General features: G+C 40.0%; 1 long non-coding RNA gene across 1 annotated transcript; it reads right to left on the bottom strand.

The window, feature by feature from the left end:
- Positions 1 to 1,352: 1,352 nt before the first annotated feature.
- Positions 1,353 to 2,992, bottom strand: LOC150037250 (uncharacterized). Its single transcript, XR_016528640.1, has 2 exons — positions 2,860 to 2,992; positions 1,353 to 1,596 (listed from the first exon to the last, which is right to left on the bottom strand). It is a non-coding gene; the product is annotated as an uncharacterized LOC150037250 (long non-coding RNA).
- Positions 2,993 to 12,110: the final 9,118 nt, after the last annotated feature.

Raw genomic sequence — 12,110 nt, 5'->3', positions numbered from 1 at the left:
CTCAACCAGAACTCACATTTAGAAAACTTAGCATACAACTTATTGGCCCTCAATATCTCCAAAACTTTTCATAAATGCTCCTCATGTTCGGCCTCTTTCTTGGAATAAACCAAGATGTCATCAATAGAAATAATCACAAAGGTGTCAAGGAATTCATTGAACACCTTATTCATCAGATCCATGAACACTGTTGAGGCATTCATCAGACCGAACGACATCACTATGAACTCATAATGCCCATACCTCGAACGAAAAGCTATCTTAGGTATGTCACTGTCCTTTATCCTCTTTGTCCTTGCTGCCTTGGTGGCTACTAGTTCAGAAGCAAAGTAGGAAATTTCTCAAATTCCTGCTCATATTCCTCTACCAACATAACTCTCTGTTTCAAGTTCAAGAACTCTGTTTGCTTGTTGTATCGGGTGTTGGCCGAAAAATACTTCTCATAAAAATGCTCTTTGAACTGCTCCCAAGTTGCAAGTTCCCCAACAGTATGAATCATTTTCTCTGTTGAATGCCACCAAATTTCTACGTTGCCAGTCAGCACAAAAACTGCACATTGGAGCTTGTGCTCTTCCGGGCACCTCATAAAATGGAAAATCATCTCTTTGATGACAACCACATCTCTAATTTAGTGGGATCCCCCAATGATCCATCAAAGAAGTGAGGGTCAAACTTCTTGAAATCCCTCAAATGCTTAGCCTCAAGAGACAGTTCCTACATGTCTCTATTTTGCGGCCGAGACTGCTGCAACTGTTCAAGTGGCACCTATTCTTTCTGAGCCTAATTCTGGGCAGTCTGTCTTGCCATTGTGTTATGGATCAGCACCTACAGTCTTTCCATTAGGGAGGATACAACGACTTCACTAATTCTTGCATCCATTGCCTTCTCATCCACTTGGGTCATAGGTGGATTCAGAGCTCTCGGGACGGTCTGGCTACCCTCGGCTCCCTTTTCCATTGACTTCTTCAGGAGGGGAAGAATATTGAACTCGTGGATTTTAACAGTCTTTCTTGCTCTAAGTTTAGGTGCCATTTCCTGTCATGAACTCATAAATTAGCTTTCTACCTCTGGGTCTTTCTCAGAAAAACATGCTACTGAAACATTACATCACTAATCTCATATATATACTGAAAACTTTCGTTAGTAGGACATACCTGGCGATGACGAGGAATCTGGGCCACAGAGACTACCTAGACTTACGTAGTAAGTCAGTCTTCAGAATCCAAAACATGGGCTCTGATACCAACTGTAACGACCCGACCCCCTCGGACTCAAGTTAGGTCGTTGCTAAACACATGCATGCATGGAACTTAAAACGACACTATTTTATAGTGAAATAAATGCTAAATAAATAAGGTAAATTCAAAAGACCTTCATTAAATTCAAATATTAAAAACAAACAATAGGGTACCCATAAATCATAAATGATAATAAATAGGCCTGAAAACAAATCTTAATAGTAAGTTTCAAACATCAAAATTGAAAGTTGAAAAACATGAAAAGAAATCTAATTATCATGAGCGGAAGCATAAAACTGGTCATAGTGGCTCGATCACGAATTCCGCTTATCAATCGCAGGTGCATCTCTACCTTTACCTGAAACAACAACATGAGAAAGGATGAGTATAAAATACTCAGTAAGTAACCCCACTACTGGGGTCAGGCTAGGCATCTATGTCCTCTAGATGCCTATCTCTGGTGGAAACATATAAACTTCTCTAGTCCTCATGGGACACATACATACATGAAAAACTTGTTTTTATCCTACTATAGTTAAGTATGCCAACTACCTCTAATAAGTTCCGTAGGACCCACAATCTCTAGTGAATCCTGAAGGAAAGCAGCGCCTCTAATGAATCCCATAGGAAACACAACCTCTGGTAGATCACGAAGGAAACCATCATCTCTAGTGAATCTTGAAGAAAACATGACCTCTGGTGAATCTCAAAGGAAACAAAACCTCTGGTGAATCCCGAAGGATAACACCACCTCTAGTGAATCCCGAAGGAAACACAACATCTAGCGGGCATCTAACTAATCAGTGAGAACACTATCACAATCTTAACATTACAAGTATCACAATATGGTTCTATAACATACATATACATCTCAACGTCATGGCTCTACAACATACATATAAGTCTCAACATCCTCAGATCACATACAACCTCATGGAATTAAATATCATCTCACGCTAGCATTCAAGTATCTATATACACAAATAAATCTTTCAGATCCCTTACAAGAACATACATCGGTTATACTATACTATCAGTCTATCATGCTATTGTTCTGTCATAATATTCATCTACTAGCATACATCTAGTGCCTGGCCCGAGGGCAGTTCTAGTAGTAAGATTACTTATCTTAATAAAAAATTCACAGATAAAGTCAGACAACTAAACGATGAAAGCGATTTGAAGTAACGACCCTAACATACGAAAACAACCATTAAATTTCAGTCCAACAATAACTGTGAAACCTCAAACCTAAATCCCAAATACCCAAAATCTTACCCAAAGAAACTTGATCAACAAACACTCTAAAGATTTCGACTCCAAAATCTCCTCTTAACAAATTTTAAATCCCAATGAACGATGACTTAGAACCTTAAAGATACAAGAGTTAAGTCAACATTTAATCCAGTCATCAATGCGTGCCCAAAAACCAACAACATGGACCACAACTGTTACCAAAGCACTTGCCGAACAATCTCGAATCTACTGGACAACTACTTCAGTAATTTCCCAAGCTCAAATCTAAAATCAAAATAATGCGACTGATTTAACTTTCATTCCAACTTAATAGGCATCCAAAAATCTTTTAAGAAATCCGACCCAATAGAAAAATAGATCTTACCCAAGTCTAAGAGTTCGACGAAAACCCACGCAACAGGGGCTAGGCAGCTCGGCGATGGACAGTAGAGGAGACTGGCTGGAGGCGGCGGCGGCTGTAGCACTAATGCGGACGGCTTCGTCGAATAGGTACAGCATGGCTGGATCTCATGGTGGCGGTTCGAGTTACTGGGAGACGGACACGACACGTGGCGGTCAAGTGGCTGGGGCGACGGCAACACGGACATGACTTTGACCGGCTGGGCGAGATCGGCGCGCGGAAGGGCAAGCGGCGGAGGAGGTCTGGATGATTTCTGCTTGCTGATGAGATCGAACCAACATGTGCGAACGGCAGCCACGAATGAACAACCAACAAACTGGTGGTGGCTCGGTCGAACGAGTGCGATGCCGACTCAAGAGGAGATGGTTAGCGGTTGCCAGGTGTAACGGTCATGCTTGTCCAGGGCCTGTTGCCCATGGCCGCATGCCCAATCCAACCCCCTTTTAGCTTACTTTCATATCATGTATTGTATTAGTTTAGTTAACTTGCTTTCTTTACATTTTCATTGTAAGTGACCACTCGCCCTTTTGCATATGCAAGGGTGCCAGTTGGCTTTTTGTTCAGAATGCACTATATGGGGATAAGACTAACCATCATTTCCTCATACCCGGAGTAGTACTCTATAAAGCCGTTGTTGTTGCTTATTGCTTTCTAGTCTACTACAATCTTTCTTTCTTTATACACACTCTCAAATCTTCTTACGAAAACCTTTTCTCTAAACCCGTTTTCTAAAACCATTTTCCCTAAAAACGGGATTGGAGGTTGCAAGAGGCACTCGGTGTGCCATCGGCAGTCCGTATTCGAGTTGGCTGGCTTGTTCGTGAGCGAGAACAAGTGCCGCACAATCGCTAAGAGAAGCTTCCGAAAGAGCGATTGTGACAGTTGGTATCAGAGCCAAATTGGCTTATAGAGGGAAGATCAGTGATCATGTCGGCAACGAAGAACCTGAACAAGTCCCATGTGGACAGATTGGTAGAGATGGAAGAACAAATGCTCTACCTGAGAGAGGTCCCAGATAATGTTCGTTTCCTTGAGACTCGGCTACAAGAAGTTGCCGAGAAAGCCGATGGAATTGATGCGGTGGTAGGCCGCCTAGACGGATTACCCGTCAGAGAATTGATGATGAGGGTAGAGACCCTCGAGGCCAAAACAGTACGGTCCGGCAGCTTTGAACGAGGCGATAGCTCCTCAGGCTCTGTTGCCCATATAGAGGAGCGTGTCGAAGAGCTGGACAGCTCCCAAAAAGCAATACTTCAGATGGTAACCGATTTATCTGAAGACTTTCGATCGGCCCTGGATGTCGTCAGAGCCGAGATAGCGGATGTGAGTGCTAGGGTGAATCTCACCATCCGAGCGGTAGGGAACCAAGCCCCACCTAGGGGAGCAATGGCAGTGAGCCGAATAAAAATCCCAGAACCGAAACCCTTCTGTGGGGTGCGAGAAGCGAAAGCCCTGGAAAATTTTATCTTCGACCTTGAGCAATACTTCAAGGCGACGAACACAGTGACTGAAGAGTCGAAAGTCACAATAGCAACGATGCATCTAGTTGAAGATGCGAAACTGTGGTGGAGATCACAGTTTACAGACATACAGGAAGGACGCTGCACTATTGATACTTGGGATAGATTGAAACAAGAACTTCGTTCGCAGTTCTTCCCTGAAAACGTCGAAATCTTGGCTCGACGAAAACTCCGAGAGCTAAAGCAAACAGGTAACATCAGGGACTATGTAAAACAGTTTGCAGAACTCATGTTGGACATACGAGATATGTCTGAAAAGGACAAGGTCTTTTGCTTTGTGGAAGAGCTGAAACCGTGGGCGAAATCAAAACTATACGAACAGAGAGTACAGGATCTCCCCTCTGCCTAGGCAGCAGCTGAACGGCTATACGACCTTAGCACTGACTCACAAGATGTCAGGAAACAATCAACTTCCTCCAATGGGGGAAACAGAAATAGCCGTTCCAGTCCTCCCAGACCTGGGGGAGGAGACAAGAACACAGGGGGGGACCGTAAATCGTCCCAACCGAGATCAGGAAACAACTGGCGGGGGCCGCCACAACAGCATAACAATTACAATCGGCCCCTGTCTTGTTTTATATGTAGAGGGCCACACAGGGCGGGCGAATGTTCAAATCGAACTGCGTTCAATGCTTTTCAAGCCAGATTAGCCTCTACCTCCGAAGACCAGGCTAAACTGGAGGAGACGGTAACCGAGCCAGCGGCTGAAATTGAGAATCCCAGGATGGGGGCATTGAAATTCTTATCTGCACTCCAGAAGAACATGGGAAAGGCAACGGAGCCACTAGAGAAAGGTCTCATGTATGTAGACGTTTGGGTCAACCAAAGATTGGCCAAAACCACTATGGTTGACTCTGGAGCTACCCATAACTTCATGGCTGAAACGGAAGCTCGCCGCCTGAACTTGAATTGGGAAAGAGATGCAGGGAAGATGAAAGCTGTGAATTCCGCAGCCCTACCAATTACGGGGATAGTGAAGAGAACTCCGGTGAAGTTAGGAGACTGGAAGGGCTTCGTTGACTTCGTAATTGTCAAGATGGATGATTTCGACGTGGTACTGGGGATGGAATTTCTGCTTGAACATAAAGTCATACCAATGCCCCTCGCCAAATGCTTGGTCATTACCGGATCTTCACCAACCGTAGTCCAAGCCAGTATCAAGCAGCCAAATGGGGTGAGAATGATCTCAGCCCTCCAATTGAAGAGGGGCCTGGCCCACGACGAACCCACGTTCATGGCCATCCCGATAGAGTCAGTTGAGTCCACTGAAGAAGAGATCCCCCAAGACGTTCTATTTGTCTCAGAAAAGTATCGGGACGTCATGCCGAAAAGCTTGCCCAAGTCCTTACCCCTACGAAAGGGGATTGACCATGAGATTGAGTTGTTGCCAGGGGCAAAGCCGCCTGCCAAGAATGCATATCGGATGGCCCCGCCAGAATTGGCTGAGCTTCGGAAACAGTTAGACGAGTTGTTAGAGGCAGGATTTATTAGACCGGCGAAGGCTCCTTATGGAGCCCCAGTACTGTTCCGGAAGAAGAAGGATGGTAGCCTACGGTTGTGCATCGACTATCGGGCCTTGAATAAGCTCACAGTCCGCAACAAATATCCCCTTCCTATCATCACTGACTTATTTGATCAGCTTCACGGTGCTAAGTATTTCTCGAAGCTGGACCTACGGTCTGGATATTATCAGGTTCGAATTGCTGAAGGAGACGAACCTAAGACGACCTGTGTCACGAGATACGGAGCCTTCGAATTCCTCGTGATGCCCTTTGGCCTCACTAATGCTCTAGCAACGTTCTGTACCCTAATGAACCAAGTGTTTCACGAATACCTCGACAAATTTGTCGTAGTGTATCTTGATGACATTGTGGTCTATAGTGCCTCGCTGAAGGACCATCGACATCACCACCAACTAGTCTTTGAAAAGTTGAGGAGAAATCAGTTGTATGTAAAGAGAGAGAAGTGCTCCTTTGCCCAAGAACGCATAAATTTCCTCGGCCACGTGATTGAGTGTGGTCGGATTGGTATGGAAGAGGGCAAGGTGGCTGCAATTAGAGACTGGAGGGTACCATCATCCGTGACCGAATTACGATCCTTCCTCGGACTAGCCAACTACTATAGGCGGTTCGTAGAAGGATTCTCGAGAAGAACGGGGCCATTAACCGAACTGTTGAAGAAGGATAGCCAATGGAGCTGGACTCCCGTATGTCAGGCCGCCTTTGAGGGCCTGAAGAAAGTGATGATTGAGGGGTCGGTCCTCGGAATTGCCGACGTGACCAAGCCATTTGAAGTATAGACTGATGCTTCTGACTTCGCGTTGGGCGGTGTTCTCCTCCAAGACGAACACCCCATCGCGTATGAGAGTAGAAAATTAAATGATGTCGAACGGAGGTATGCCGCCTCCGAGAAAGAGATGTTAGCAGTAGTTCACTGCTTGAGGGCCTGGAGACAGTATCTCTTGGGGGCCAAGTTCGTGGTCAAGACCGAAAACAACTCCATTTGTCACTTCTTCAACCAACCGAAGTTGTCGTCGAAACAGGCACGGTGGCAGGAATGTCTAGCGGAGTTCGACTTCCAGTTCGAACATAGATCGGGGAAAAGCAACCAAGCGGCTGATGCTCTTAGCCGAAAGAGCGAACATGCGGCCCTGTGCATGTTCGCCCGCCTACAAGCAAGTACGTTGAGTGCAACAGTACGAGAAACTGTCAAAACTCACTTGACAAGTGACACAGCAGCACAGGCCATCTTACAGTTGGCCAGAGAAGGGAAGACACGTCAGTTCTGGGTGGAAGATGATCTACTATACACCAAAGGCAATCGCCTCTACATCCCCAGATCCGGGGAGTTACGAAGGTCGCTGATGAAGGAGTGTCACGACACACCGTGGGCAGGACATAATGGTTGGCAGAGGACTTATGCCCTTCTAAAGCAAGGCTACTATTGGCCAAGTCTTCGAGACGATGTCATGCAATTTACCAAGACTTGCCTTGTCTGCCAACAAGATAAGGTTGAAAGGGCGAAATTAGCGGGTCTGCTGGAACCCCTACCTGTGCCCTCTAGACCGTGGGAGAGTGTGTCTCTCGACTTCATCACCCATTTGCCCAAGGTGGGAGAGTTAGAATCGATCCTTGTTATCATCGACCGGTTTTCGAAATATGCCACGTTCGTTCAACGCCGAAAATGTGCACAGCCATGATGACTGCTTAGCTGTTCTTCAAACACATTGTGAAATTATGGGGTGTCCCCATGAGCATTGTTAGCGACCGGGACGGAAGATTCACTGGGACATTCTGGACAGAATTGTTCAGAATATTGGGATCATCACTGAATATCTCTTCTAGCTATCATCCCCAAACTGACGGTCAGACGGAACGCTTCAACAGTATGCTCGAGGAATATCTGCGTCACTTTATCGACGCTAGACAGAAGAACTGGGTCCAGTTGTTAGATGTGGCTCAGTTCAGCTTCAATAGCCAACAGAGTTCTGCGACCGGAAAAACGCCCTTCGAAGTGGTGTGCGGCAGACAGCCACTCATACCACACTTGGTGGACCACCCTTATGCAGGCAAAAGTCCTCAGGCACATAACTTCACTAAAGAGTGGAGCAAAACCTCTGAGATTGCTCGCGCCTACCTAGAAAGAACATCGAAGAGGATGAAGAAGTGGGCTGATAAGAAGCGGAGGGTCCTTGAGTTTCAAGCTGGGGACAAGGTCCTGATCAAGCTACGACCGGAACAGTTTCGTTTCCGAGGCCAGAGGGACCAACGGCTAGTAAGGAAATATGAAGGTCCAGTGGAGGTAATTGAGAAGGTCGGGAGAACCTCATATAGGGTTCAGTTACCCTCATGGATGAAGATTCATCCTGTCATCCATGTGAGTATCCTGAAGCCCTATTATCCCGATCCCGAGGATGAACAGCGAAACGTGCTAAGGCGCCCACCGGTCACGATGAAGAGTTCTACTGAGAAAGAAGTTGCACAAATTCTGGATAAACGTACGCGCCGTATTGGAAGACCCAGACGAGAACTGACAGAGTTCTTAGTGAAATGGAAGGATCTCCCCGACGAAGAGATCAGTTGGGAGCGGGCCGAAGACTTGAAGAGCGCAGCTCCAGCCATCGCAGATTTTGAACAAGGTCGGTTGACGGGGACGTCAACCAATTAAGTGGGGGAGAATGTAACGGTCATGCTTGTCCAGGGCCTGTTGCCCATGGCCGCATGCCCAATCCAACCCCCTTCTAGCTTACTTTCATATCCTGTATTGTATTAGTTTAGTTAGCTTGCTTTCTTTACATTTTCATTGTAAGTGACCACTCGCCCTTTTGCATATGCAAGGGTGCCAGTTGGCTTTTTGTTCAGAATGCACTATATGGGGATAAGACTAACCATCATTTCCCCATACCCGGAGTAGTACTCTATAAAGCCGTTGTTGTTGCTTATTGCTTTCTAGTCTACTACAATCTTTCTTTCTTTATACACACTCTCAAATCTTCTTACGAAAACCTTTTCTCTAAACCCGTTTTCTAAAACCATTTTCCCTCGAACGGGATTGGAGGTTGCAAGAGGCACTCGGTGTGCCATCGGCAGTCCGTATTCGAGTTGGCTGGCTTGTTCGTGAGCGGGAACAAGTGCCGCACAATCGCTAAGAGAAGCTTCCGAAAGAGCGATTGTGACACCAGGGCACACAGAAGGGGTCTTCACGTTGGGGGTTTTGACGTACGTGAGGGAGAAGAAAAGGGTTTCTTTTGTTTTATATAAAAATAATAATAATATTAATAACTTAAAAGGAAGTAAAATAAACTTTTTATTTTATTCTTTTCCTATTCTACTTTATTTTATTTAATTTCTTTCCTTCCTAGATTGAAATTAATTCCTGCCATTAATTTCTAAATTGAATAATTTTCAATGTCAATAATTAAAATTTCTCAATTACACTTAAGTCCAAAATTCCGAAAATGCCATCAATTAATAAAAATTTCTAAAATTACATTAATAATAAAAAAAATTCGGAGTGTTACAGTTTTTTTCCATCATATTTGATTTAAATTGTCTATAATAATCATTTAGTATATGTGTCCAAAATTTTAAATAATACAGTACCTAAATGAATAAAATTATAAGCTCATTTTATTTCAGTAGTTTAAGAAATTTTAAAATATTTTAACGTATTTGTAAATTTATTTCGTGGGAAACAAATATAAGAAAACTTATATGATTGAATGAAACAAAGAGGAAGAATGAAAACAATAATTAGAATGTAATGGAAATTTGAAAAAAAAATGAAATATAAAAATTAAACAAAAATGCGGAAAATATCCAGATTTGAAATAACAACATTAATATATGGAGAAACATAAATTACTGAATATAGTTGAGTGTTGACTTTTCACAATAAAATAAAGACCCATCTAATTAAAATCCAACCAAAAAAAATTTAATGGTTAGGAATCTAAAAATAATAATGGATACAAATGAAGGATTTAACAAAAAAAAAAAAAAAAAATTTAAGGTTGAAACAATAACATTAAATAAATGAATGATTCTCAAGGCTGACTTTTTTTAAAAAAAAAAAAAAAAACTTTAACTTCATTGCCTAAAAATCTAAAATATATATATATATATATTTAATCAAAAAAAATTTAAGATTGAAATAACTAACATTAAATAAATTAATGGATTCTCAAGTTTATTGGTTGAATTTTCATTATCAAATAAATCTCATCTAATTAAAATATAACAAAAGAAACTTTAACCATGGCTTGGAATCTAAAAAAGATTAATTAAGAGAATTAATATAAATTAATATTTAATTTTGAATAATAATATTAATAAGTAGAAAGTTGCTCATGGCCTAATAATAATATTTAATTTTGATTTAACTATACTATATATTAATAGATTATTACCAAATTTACAGGTACAATAAAATATTATGATGGATTTTGTTCATAGCTGAATAAAGATATTTAATTTTATTGACAAATATCCTAAAATTATAGAGATAGAAAACCAATAAATGATTGGACTTTTAAAATTAAGAATAAAATTACACCAATTTTTAAGCTCTTTATTTTATCAATATCTCCATTTATTCTTCATTATTCCCTAATTTTCTCAAATCTCTCTATATCTTCAACTCCTCTTATTTTCTCTTTATTTTTTCTCTATCCTAGTGATTTTCTCTATCATCTCAACCAACTTTCTTTTTTTCTCTCTACAATATGAATATCAATTGAAAATAGATTTTTCTCAAATTACAATTAAAAAACAATTAAACGACATATCAATAACTATAAAACCTCTACTTAATAATATACCAAAAACTACCAATAAAGATGAACAAACATATGTCACAAAAACTCACGATTTAAATAAAAAAATCACAAAATTGTATATAAAAATATCATAATACCCTTTAAATTGCCTTTTAAATCCAAAATTTAAAAACAGAACGATTTACGTATCTTTTATGTGTATAAATAAAAAGAAAAAATAATTATACCTTTTTAAGAAAGAACCTTAGGGATTGCATAAATATCATTGAGGAGCTACATATCTTTATAACCAGAATACAAAATAGAAATCTGCAAATTAATATTATGGATGAATAAAAAGAAAAACCATAGTATAGAAGGAAAAAAGCGATAGATACCATAACATGACCACTTATAAGTATATTAAAGATTTAAACAAAATATAAAAGTTTAATCTAAAAAACAATCTAATGAAAAGTCTATATTTCAATAAATAAAAACCAGTAAAATGATGCCCCAACCTAATCTTCATAACACGATCACAAATTTCAAATGATTTGTTCACTGTGTACTTTTGCCAAAAAAAAAAAAAAAAAATCATATCCACGAAAATTCTCAATTCACACAAATTTTAAAACCTTGAAAATTTGTGGTGTAATGATAGAGTAAGAAAATTTGAATAAATTATGGTGATGAATGGTACATGAATTCAATGACCATTCATTCATGTCCATCAAAATTTTCAAAAAATTATAAAACTAAAGTGAAACGACCACTAACCTTTTAGAAATCTTGAACGTCATTTTTGGATCTGATAACTTTTAATGAAGAATTCTTGCACATAAAAAGTTTCATTCTGCTATATAAAGAATTAGTTATATTTTAAATGTATTAAAATGAAGGGATTGAAAGGTTTTATAATGAAAGAGTATGAGGTTTATAAAAAAGAACAATTATTTGAAGAGCAAAAAGTAGGGGTTTAAAAAAAATTAAGTGAAGAGCAAAAAGGAAATTAATGATAAAAGGCAAAAAGGAAATTTTGAAAAGTATAGGAAGTCAAATATTCCCCCATTTTACCACTTTTAATATAGTATAGATAGATTTAACATATATAAACATCATGTCATGTCACTCGTAAAGACAACAAAATATAAATTTTGAGTTTGATCTCAATTTAATTTCTTAGTTTGGGTTTAGTTTATATCTAATTCTTAAAATAATGAGTATATAATTCAATTTTCCTTATATATTTCAATTTAAGTCCCTAGATTTTTTAATTTTAAATTATTTTAAATTGATTAACATTAATGTCAAAAACTAAAAACAAGTATTTTGTAAAAAAATTAAAATTAAAACTGAGACTAGGAAACAAATCTTAAAATTTAAAAAACTATAATGGTAACATTTTGAAATTTGAAGATCAAAAAACCAACATCAAA

This window comes from Benincasa hispida, chromosome 3 (genome assembly GCF_027475165.1).
Source record: "Benincasa hispida cultivar pf3 chromosome 3, pf3_genome.v1.1, whole genome shotgun sequence".
Taxonomy (NCBI): Eukaryota; Viridiplantae; Streptophyta; class Magnoliopsida; order Cucurbitales; family Cucurbitaceae; genus Benincasa; species Benincasa hispida.
The sequence above is the reverse complement of the archived record's forward strand: the minus strand, read 5'-3'. Positions and strand labels throughout refer to the sequence as shown.